Source organism: Petaurus breviceps, unplaced genomic scaffold (assembly GCF_028583685.1).
Source record: "Petaurus breviceps papuanus isolate PSGF00001 unplaced genomic scaffold, PetGlider_PUasm1.0 221, whole genome shotgun sequence".
Classification (NCBI taxonomy): Eukaryota; Metazoa; Chordata; class Mammalia; order Diprotodontia; family Petauridae; genus Petaurus; species Petaurus breviceps.
This window is the reverse complement of record NW_027185877.1, coordinates 4,800,590-4,811,851: the sequence shown is the minus strand read 5'-3', so window position 1 is coordinate 4,811,851 and position 11,262 is coordinate 4,800,590. Positions and strand designations below refer to the sequence as shown.

The window sequence follows — 11,262 nt, the reverse complement described above, 5'->3', positions numbered from 1 at the left end:
ACCTGAAGCAAGACTTGAATCTGAAAATGGCTTTTTGGGTTGGGGGATGTTTGAGTTTCATATAAACTACATACTGTGAAAAAAAAAATTCCCCAGTAGCTCTCATTTTGTATAGGGAACATAGAGAAAGTTCTCTCCTAAAAATCACCTAATTTTACTAGTAACAAAGAGTAAAGTGATCTTTTTAGTATCTTTCTTCTGTGGTCCTCTATGTTAATGTAGATGACAGCATGAAAATATGTCTTCTAATCCCACACAGCTGCTTTGAGAGTCGTGCCATTTAAAGGGTCAGAAGATGGCAGCACATTATTTCTTTTTTAGTTTTTACAAAGTTTTTTTTTTTCACAAACTATAAATTAGGTAAAGCAACAAAACTCTTCTTTGAAACTGATGCAGTAAGTGTGGATTGCAGTGTCTTTTATGTAACATGTCTCTTCATTAAAATTTTCAATACTTTAAATGAAAGAGGTCTAAGAAAGAAATGAAGAATAGGTGAATATCAAAGCATTCATTTGCAGAGGCCTGAAAGTATTCCTAATTTGATAAATGGTTCATTTGATCCTTCATTTTGCTAGATCAAAGCCTATGCACTAAATAATAAGAATTTTTAATCACTTTTTTATTTTGGTCTAAATTTTAATTGGGGTTATTGGATAACTTGGGAGGTGAAGATAGAAAAATACCTATCACTAAGAATGTCCACATTTTTCAATATGAGAGCAAGGAAGAAAAGCCCAAGTAAAATTCAGAGCAGGAAAATGATTAAAAATTTTTCTCAAATATCTATTCACATCATAATTTACTTCCTAATGGATACAATCTTTTGTATTAGAGGTTTGTGTCTCTAGATATATACCTCAATACATACCCAATTTAATGAAACTAGCAGGAACAAACTGAACTATGATAAGCATTAACCTTACAAATATAACTGAAAAAATTCTATTTAGATGAAGGAAAAAAAGTAATCCATTTTGGTTACATAATAGTGAGTCATTATCTAATGTAAAATGGCATCTTATAAAAATACATCTTTTACAATGCCATTTTAAAATGGGAAGAGGTCTATAGCCCTAATCATCTCACCATATACCAAAAAAACAAAAACAAAAACGGGGGAAGGAGGTGCTAAGTAAAATAAAATCGGTAGATTTATAAAGTTTAGTAAGAAGGAAAGTAGAAACTTTTAAGTTAAAAAATGAGCCAAGGCCCTTTCCCTGCTGCTTCCCGCTGGATTGGCTTTAGAACTAACCTTTTGCTAATGCCCTCGCTTCTCACGGAGTGAAGATGGCAACTGGTTTCTTGGTGCATGAGAAGATCTGGTTTGACAAATTCAAGTATGATGATGCAGAGAGAAAGTTCTATGAACAGATGAATGGTCCCGTACCTGTCTCTTCCCTACAGGAGAACAGCGCCAGTGTGATCCTCCGTGACATTACCAGAGCCAGGGAGAATATCCAGAAATTGCTGTCCAGACTCAAGATGGTGCTGCAAAGTCCCTCTGAGGCCCTGAGCCAGGCCAAACTTGGTCCTAGCGCAAACACCAGCTCTTCCAGTGGTCCCAGTGGGGATCATATTGAGCTGGTTACCAGAATTTCCAATCTAGAGGCAGAGAACCACAGCCTTCAGAGTGTGATTCAGGACCTACAGTTCACCATCTCCAAGCTCGAAATCCGGCTGTCTACCCTGGAGAAATGCTTCCCCTCCCACTGCTCTCTGGCTCCTCAGACACAGCATGTATCCCCTATGCAGAAGGTGAAGCTACCCACCAAGTCACCCGTTAAGAAGGCAGCCACCCCAGCAGAGGATGATGAGGATGATGATATTGACTTGTTTGGCAGCAACGATGAGGAAGAAGACAAGGAAGCAGCCCGACTTTGGAAGAACGGCATCAGCAATATGCAGAGAAGAAGGCCAAGAAGCCAGGGCTGATTGTAAAGTCTTCCATCCTCCTAAATGTCAAGCCTTGGGATGATGAAACAGACATGGCAAAGTTCAAGGAGTATGTCCGCTCCATACAGCTGGATGGACTGGTCTGGGGAGGCTCCAAGATTGTGCTGTGTGGTATGGCATTCGGAAGCTATAGATCCAGTGTGTGGTAGAGGATGACAAGGTGGGCACAGACATCCTGGAGGAGGAGATCACCAAATTTGAAGATTATGTGCAGAGCATTGACGTCGCTGCTTTCAACAAGATCTAAAAGGCCCCTGAATATGTGTGAATCTGTAAACAAAATAAAGGCTGATATATGAGAAAAAAAAATGAACCAAGACTTTGAGGTCATGAGGCACTGTATTAAAGGATGTGCTTTGGAATAAAAAAAAACAATAATGAAAAGGTCATTGCCCTCAAAGGACTTACATTCTAGCAGAGTAAAGACACGTATAAGTACATATTAAAAACATGTAAACTGGGGTGACTTGGTGAAATTTAGGGGCAGCTAGGTGGTGCAGTGAATAGAGCACTAGCCCTGGAGTCAGGAGGACCTTAGTTTAAATACCACCTCAGACACTTAACAATTACTAGCTATGTTACCTTGGGTAAGTCACTTAACCCCAATTGTCTGCATTCCCCACTCCAAAAAGTAAAACCAAACAAAGAAACCAAAAAAAAACCATATAAATTGTATAAAAGTAGATTTGAGAAGGATTGCAGCAACAGAGACAAAATCAGGTAATGCTTAATGGAAAAGTTAGTTCTTGCCTACCATGTTATTATAAGTGTCTGCCACATACTTTACTGAAACCCAAATGTGTTTTTCTTAACATTCTATCCATTCTAAAGTGGTGACAATATCCCCAAGAGGAATTTAGGTTAATCTGGCATAATGGTTAATAAACCAGGTCTTTAGTAATATGTTTTATAATTTTTTTCTTTTTTTATCAAATGCTTTATAAATTTCTAGTTTATATCATTCATTTCCGTTATATATGTACATGTATTTATACACACACATATACACATTTCTATTCTCTTTAACTATTCTCATACTGAGAAAAGTTTCATCAGTTACAATTTTCATTTTTTCCATGTAGGGATGTAAATAGGTCAACTTTGATAAGTTCTTTATGATTTCTGTGTTTACCTTCTCATGCTTCTCTTACTTCTTGTATTTAAATGTCAAATTTTCTATTCAACTCTGGTTTTTTCATTAAGAATACTTGAAAGTCCTCTATTCCACTGAATGACCATATTTTCCCCTGAAACATGATACTCAGTTTTGCTGGGTAGGTAATTCTTGTTTTTAATCCCAGCTGTTTGACCTCCAGAATATCATATTCCAAGCCCTTCAATCCCACAGTGTAGAAGCTTCCAGATCCTGTGTTATCCTGATTGTGTTTCTACAATTTTTAAATTATTTCTTCCTGACTGCTTGTACTATTTTCTCTTTGATCTGGAAATTCCAGAACCTGGCCATGATATTCCTAGGAGTTTTCTTTTTGGGATCTTTATCAGGAGGTGATTGGTGGATTCTTTCAAACTCTATTTTACCTTCTGGCTCTAAAACATCAGGCAATTTTCCTTGAGAATTTCTTGAAGGATGATTTCTAGGTTCTTTTTTTGATCATGGCTTTCATGTAGTCCAATAATTTTTAGATTATCTCTCCTGGATCTATTTTCCAGGTCAGTGGTTTTTCCAATGAGATATGTCACATTGCCTTCTATTTTTTCATTTGTTTGGATATGTTAAATAGTATTTTGATTTCTCATAAAGTCACTAGCTTCCATTTACTCCAATCTAATTCTGAAGGAATGATTCTCTTCAGTAAGCTTTTAAGATTTTTTTTCCATCTGGCAAATTTGTCTTTTTAAGGCATTCTTCTCCTCATTGCCTTTTTGAACCTCTTTTGCCATTTGAGTTAGCCTATTTTTTTTAATCAATTGGGGTTAAGTAAGTTGCCCAAGGTTACACGGCCAGTTGTTTTGTGTGGGTGTTAAGTATCTGAGGCCAGAACCGATCCTGGGTCCTCCCAACTCCAGGGCCAGTGCTCTTACTCACTGCACCACCAACTCCACCCCCCAACTTAGCCTATTTCTTAAGGTATTATTTTCTTCAGTCAGGTTGTTGACTCTTATTTCATAATTTTCTTGCATCTTTATCACTTCTCTTCCCAATTTTTCTTCCACTTCTCTTATTTGGTTTTCAAAATCCTTCTTAAGGTCACTATGGCCTGTAACCAGCTCGTATTTTTCTTAGAAGATTTTGTTGCAGGAGTTCTGACTGCACTGTCTCCTTCCTGTTCCATGCTTTGATCCTTTTTGTCCCCAAAATAGGAGTGTAAAGTTGGGGTACTCTGCTTACTTTGCTTCCCTCATTTGCTCATTTTGCCACTCAATTACTTGACTTTGGGGCTTTTTGCTACAGTAGAACTCTGTTTCCAAAGAGTAGAGCTTTGTCCTAATCACTGGGGTTTTCTCAGCTGCCAAATGTATTATTTGGGTGCCCTCTCTGAAGCTTCCACACACTCTGGCAAGCTTGTTGCACACCCCAGGACCTCCACCCTAGACAGCAATCTAAATCTAAGCAGGTTAAGGCAAGAGTGATTACTCCTCAGACTTGTTGCTTGGTCCCCCTACAATGTGCAGGCTGGGAGCTGAAGCAGCTATGTGGCTGTGGCTTCATGGCTGCTGCACCTCAGCTGCTTCTCACCCCAGGGGCAAAGGACAACCACACTTCCAAACTACTGGATCTCAAAGTCCACATTGCACTGACCTTTCACTTTATCCTTAGCATCTATGTGTTGAGAATTTTGGCAACTGCCACAGCTGCTAGTGATCTGAAGTCCCTCCAGCCTGTGGCTGGTCAGGTCAGCCCTGAGGCTAAACCTCCAGCTTTCTCAGGGCTGGGCTTGGCTCCCAGAGCACTGTGCTGGCCCCTTCCTGTTGGCCTGACTGGCTGCCCTCAGCAGGAGGTTAGCTTCCTGTGTCATTTTGCAGGTTCTGTAGCTCCAAATATTTTTCAGAGTCACCTTTTACATGAATTGGAGGAGGTGGAAGCCAGAGTCCCATGGAAGTCCTGTTTCTATGCCGCCATCTTGACTCTGCCCCCTGTTTATAATTTTTCTACCTAGTAAAGACTTTATCTTTATCATGTAAGATATACAGAAGAGAAAACATTTTTAATAAATTTTACTAAATTAAATACATTTTAATTGAGATTCTATTATTACATTTATTAAGTTTTGGTGGTTCAGTCCTGACAAGCATTTCTGCTTTGAATTCCCTGATCTTTGGCTAGAGCTGTAATGTTATGAGTGCTCCATCCAGAACAGTTCAGAATGTGATATTCTTCCTCAGTACAGTACCTTGACTCATCCAAGGTCTGCATTCAGACAGCAATTTGGCTAGTCATTTGATCATGCATTTTACCAATGGTAAAGCAATAGTAATAACATCCTGAATTTTGTGGCTATTGGTTTTTCACTAGCTTTGCATCTTCTCCCTTCTGCCTCAGTTAATCAAGTTTGCTAATCTGAGACTTACAGGCTTTTATAGTTCTTCCAGAAATACCTTTCCCAGAAGTTCTTATCACTCTTTATGAAGTGATTCCCAGACCTAGCTATGTGATATAGCGGTAGATTCCTATCTTAGAAGTTGTCCTGAGTATATCTCCTAAAGCATTGGGGGTAAAATTAATTTAAAATCACTTTAACATGTGTGCACTTGTAGTAGGAGAATGTGGGTTTTTTATGAACCAGAACTGGCAGAATAATACAATTCCAGAGGGGCTAGAATCACTGTTAGAAGACTTAGACTAGATACAGGAGTTGGGCTTTTAACCACGATGATGTACTTTTTCAGCCCTAACCCATTTCCCAAACTTTAATTTGAAAATCCAACTGTCCATGAGTCATTTAAAACTGAATGTCTTATAGACAACTTAAACTTAACACACCCAGAACTGAACTAATTATTTTCACTCTCCCATCCCTCCTTTCTTCTTAACTTCTCTATTACTATTTATGGTATCACCATTGTCCTCCCAGCCATTCAGACTCATAACCTACGTGTCATCATTGACTACTCTACTCTTATCCCCTACGTTCCATCTGTTGACAAGTCCTGTTCTTTTATCATATCCATCATATAAATCTCTTTTCTGACTCTGCTACCACTCTTGTACAGTTCTTTATCACCTCATGCCTGAACTATTGCAATAACAAACCAAATGATGGTTTGTCTCTTGGACTAAAGTCTGCCCGCTCTAATCCATAACCTACTTACCTATTAAACTAATCTTCCTAAAATGCATGTCTGACCATATTACGCTCCTCTTCAATAAACTTCCAGAGGGGCTAGAATCACTGTTAGAAGGTCTAGATTGAACACAGGAGTTAGGAATTTAACCATGATGATCTATTGATCCAGCACTACCATATTTCACAAATTTTAACTTGGAAATCCAACTGCTTTCCTATTACCTCCAGGATCAAATATAAAATCCTAAATTTGATTTTTAAAACCCTTCACCAGAGCCATCAAATACAAATAAAAACAAATATCTGCAAATGATATATTGACTTAGAAAATCACAAGTTAACATCATTTATGTTTTATTTCAATAAGTATATTCCAATTACATTTTTATTTGGTTCCAATTCCATTCAGAAGAATATCTGGCTAAACTTCTGCTCTGTATAACATGTAGCCCCTGCCTTTCTAGTCTTCTGACATCATGCCCCCCTCAATGTACTCCATGGTCATAATACTAGCATTTTTCCTATTCCTTATATATAATACTACATCTCTTGAATCTAGACATTTTCACTGGTGTAATGCCAAGCAAAGGGAACATCCAAGCTTCAGAATACCAGCATAGTCACTCTCCATTGTATTTAGTGACAAATTTAGGCAACACATTCACAGAAAAATGTTCACAGAGAAAATCAAAATACATCATTCACCAAGTGTGATTTAATAATTTCCAAGTACTACTCCACCCCTGGAAATTACATTCATTTAGTTGATCACAAAGTCTCTCTTCTCAAATGGAGATTAAGATTAGTTTCCAATCATAAACAAAGTATATTCATTTGGTCAATCACAGAGCACAAAAAAGTCAAGTTTCCCACCCCTTGATCACAACTGAATTATAATTATCATCAGTTAAAGCCAAGCACCTTCTTAAAATGGGTAGTGGAGCACAAAGGCCATCTACCCCTGAGCTCCAGCAGGGTTAAGATATCATCACAGCATTTGATACCCAAAGATAGGTCTTTTCTTCATCTTGACCTGAGGCAAGTTCTCAGAAATCTCTGTTCCTGGGGTAACAAAGCTTAATAAAGTCACAATATACATTGGCAGTGTCCTCATCAATTCACTCTCTGCCTGCAGAGCCCCTGAAATATCAGCAAGATCCTCTTCCAGGGTTTCTGTAAACATACAACAAGAAAATAATTCTTCAGGGCTTCTGAACCAACAGCAAGATTCCAGGATCTCAGCAACAACAGCACTGTCCTTCACCAGTGGACAAATCTGGCAAAACAACATCAAACCAGACAGACAAAATCCTGACATCACAAACCAGTCCTAGGCAGCTCTGGGTGGGAGCTCTTAAAAGTCCTGGGCAGCTCCAACTGTCCCTCAACAATCATCTCTCTCTCTCTGCCTCCATGATGCTGCTCTCAAAAGTTCTTCTGGCCTCTCTCTGCTCAGGTCTTTTCTCTGCTTGTGCCTCTAACTCCATGGCATCAGCTCCTCCCAATTCAGCTCTGTCTCTTCACATCAACAAATTCATTCCACAAGTGGGATTCCCAAACTCTAGGTTTCAACATTCAACTTGAAAACCAAGCCAATACAGGGGGATCTTTAAATTCCATTACTATTACAACTGGCTGCTTGTCATGCATGAGAGAGCTTCTCTTCTATGATTCCAAGTTTCCCTGTTGTTCCTTGAAGTCTAAGCTGAAATCCCACCTTCTGCAAGAAACTTTTCCCATTTCTTCTTTATCTTAGTGTCTTCCCTTTGAGACTACTGGCCCAACAATTTATTCCATATACTCCTCATTTGTGCATTGTTGTTTGCATATTAGACTGTAAGCTACTTGAGAGCAGGTACTGTTTTTTTCCTTTTTTTTATCCTTAGTTCTTAGCACAGTTCCTGGTATATAGTATGTACTTAATAAATGCTATTTAATTAAAACAATGGGAAAACACAGTGAATGATTGACGTCTGTAGCATTCTGAACCTCTTACATTTCTGATGTCAATATTACCAAGGTGGGCGGCTAAATGGCATAGTCAGGAGGACCTGAGTTCAACATCAGACTCAGACACTTAACACTTACTAGCTGTGTGACCTTGGGCAAGTCACTTAACCCCAGTTGCCCTGCCTTCCCCCTCCAAAAAGAAAAAAAAAAAATATATATATATATATATATGTATGTATGTATGTATGTATGTATGTATGTATGTATTATGAAGCCAGATAAAATTGGAAGAGATTTCTGAGATTTACGGGAACATTTTGGGTTATGTTTTATGATAAAAATAAAGTTTTAATTTGCATTGATTACATTTAAAGAAAATGTCTATAATCATAGAATCTTAAAAATTCATTCGATGTGTTATATTTTGTGTTCCAAATTGTTTAAACAAATAAGTTTAAAAAAATTTTAAAGAGAAATATACAAGAGAATTAGTATCAATACTGAATATGCTATTTCCATCTAAAAGTGTAATAAATTTAAATTATTTGTTACAAGGTGTACACCAAAATAACCGAGAAAGTTCCTTAGTCAAGAAATATTTAACATACTTCATAAGCAAAGATGGCTGCCAAAATCAATGCCAGATTATAATAAAAATTTCTCTATGGAATGATAGATAATTATTATTGTCTAATACAGTGGAAATAAGCAAAGGAGAGAAAATTAATTTACAGGAAGAATTACAAGATAGCCAACTAGGTAAAGTTATTTCAAGAGGACTTAAACATAAATGGGGGAAAAATTACAAAGAGAAGAAAAATTGGAAAAAATGCAACATCTCTTTTAATAGTTTTCTCCTTCAAAAAAAGGAGAACTATAATTTTAAGACACTGACTTCACAGTTCTCAAGGTGGCTATAGAGTAGAAAGAAGTTTCACTAAAGAAAACAAAAGCAAATAAAGTGGTCAGATTGGATCAAGCATACAAAGTGAAGACCCATGCTGAGAGCAATACAATTGTGAGGAAACACAGATTGAACTACAAGGTACATTGAGAGGAAGATACCAAATGGCGAGGTGAAATTCTTGGACTTTGTTAATATCTAAAAAAGTTTATTAATAAAAATAAATATCAACTTTTTCTCTTATCCACATACAAGCTAATAAGGGTCATTTATACATGAATAACAGGCATCTTGAATGAGACTATGAGTAGCAAAGAAAAAGACTTTCAAAACCAGTTTTTAACCATTGCCCACATCTTTTGTGTCTCACAACTAATTGAAATATGCAGAGGATACAAATTCCTAGCATGCTTACTGTTCATTAATTTTAAAATATTTTATTTCTTAGAATCAAACTCTTCTTTCTTAGCTTTTTATGGCACCCGAGGTCATTCACAGTGTACCTTGCAAAATATGACAATGGAAATGTGTTTGATGAGTCTGTGAAAATTAAAAAAAAATGTGAGACATATCATGAGGAGACATGTTTTCTAAAACTTTGATGGAGGAAAAAGAGGTGGCTAAAACTTTGATGGAGGAAACAACTTAGAATACAAAAGGAATTCCTTTTGGATGATGAACTCCAGAAGCTCCCATTTGAGGAAAATATTGTATTGATAGGCACCTTCTGAAAAAAAAAAAGAACTGTAATCACTTGAAGTAGTTTAGTCTATCCATCCACACTAGAGATGTCAAGTGGATGAAGGATATACAAGTTCAACATACATTTGCATAGATGCTGTATAGATCTTTGAAAGTCAATTCAGATAAACAGTGATCTGAGCTCAGAGTTGAAGGGAATGAGGAAACTGATCTCGGTTGTTTTTGGAAATTGGAAAGCTTTATTATTGACTTTAAGCTTTTCAGAAAAGCAAAGGCCTATTTTTTCTATAGTAACACCTTTACCAATATTGCAATATTGTAGCAAGACATGGAACCCTGCTTCTTCCAAACCTCAGTGCCTAGGAGAAAGTACTCAGATATTCAAATGTAACGACGACTTCATGAGTTCTGTTCAATGACAGTAATCACAGCTCTTCAATTCCTGCTCTATCCTTTCTGCTTCTTATCGTCTCCCAAAGGTTCATTGTAGATGATGGACAGAACATAATGGAAATCTTCTTCATGCTTTCCTGGCATCATGAAGGTCTCATTGGATCATTCTAACTCAACATATCATCCTGTTCTCTTCACATATGACCACCCTCATTTGATCTTGCTCTCATACAATTCCGTGATGACATTTGCTTCCATTAGTCCTGTTCCTTTTTGTCCATATCCAGAGTTCCTTGTTACTTGTATGCTACAGTCTGTTCACAATCACTATATGCCTCTTCCACTCTGCTATACTCATTTTTAGTGTTTTGTAGGAAACAATGACACTTTAATGGGTCCAAGTGTTTGATTCTATTAGCACAAAGTTTTCCTTGAGCAGGAGCATGGACTTCATCATTCACAGGGAATCCATTGTTACCTGGACATTTTTGCTGTTCATTTAATTGAACCCCAAAACTTTTCAGGTTTTCAATAAGGAAAATAAGGCCTAGGAGAGTTGAAATTTCTTTCCCTAGGTCCCAAAGCTTGTTGGAGCCAGAACTAGAACACTTTCAGTTCAAAAAATGTTGCAGGAATTTATAAGGGCAGTATACAATTTTATTTTCACCTCCAGAACAAAACACACTTGGAATTATTTTTTTCATTTCAAAGAAGGTATCTCCCAGTCTTCCCAGAACAGCAGTTTAAAATCCATTCTGAGGTTTTAAGCAAAGTTCACTTGATTGTAGGTCAGTACCCAATGGATAAATCACAAAATTGCTGCAAATAATGTACATGATTTGCTGTCTCCCTGCTGAGGAGAAGCTCTGAACTGAGAGACCATGAAGTAAGAATTGTTTTCTCTCCCTCAGGGTTAATGCCCCTGTCACAGCTGAAGTCACTGTTAAGGAAATACAGTGAAGTGGTTTAAAATGTGGCTGTTTACATCCATTTGCCACAGGCAGGCCAAAACAAATGATTGGGGTTTCCATACATGCCAACTGGAGCACATTTATTGTATCCCAATATATGGGCGGGTGAAGGCAAGGAGCCCTTTGGCAATGTACCACAGAG

General features: G+C 37.5%; 1 pseudogene; it reads left to right on the top strand.

The window, feature by feature from the left end:
• Window positions 1-1,264: 1,264 nt before the first annotated feature.
• LOC138166326 (elongation factor 1-delta pseudogene) lies at window positions 1,265-2,262 on the top strand (annotated as a pseudogene).
• Window positions 2,263-11,262: the final 9,000 nt, after the last annotated feature.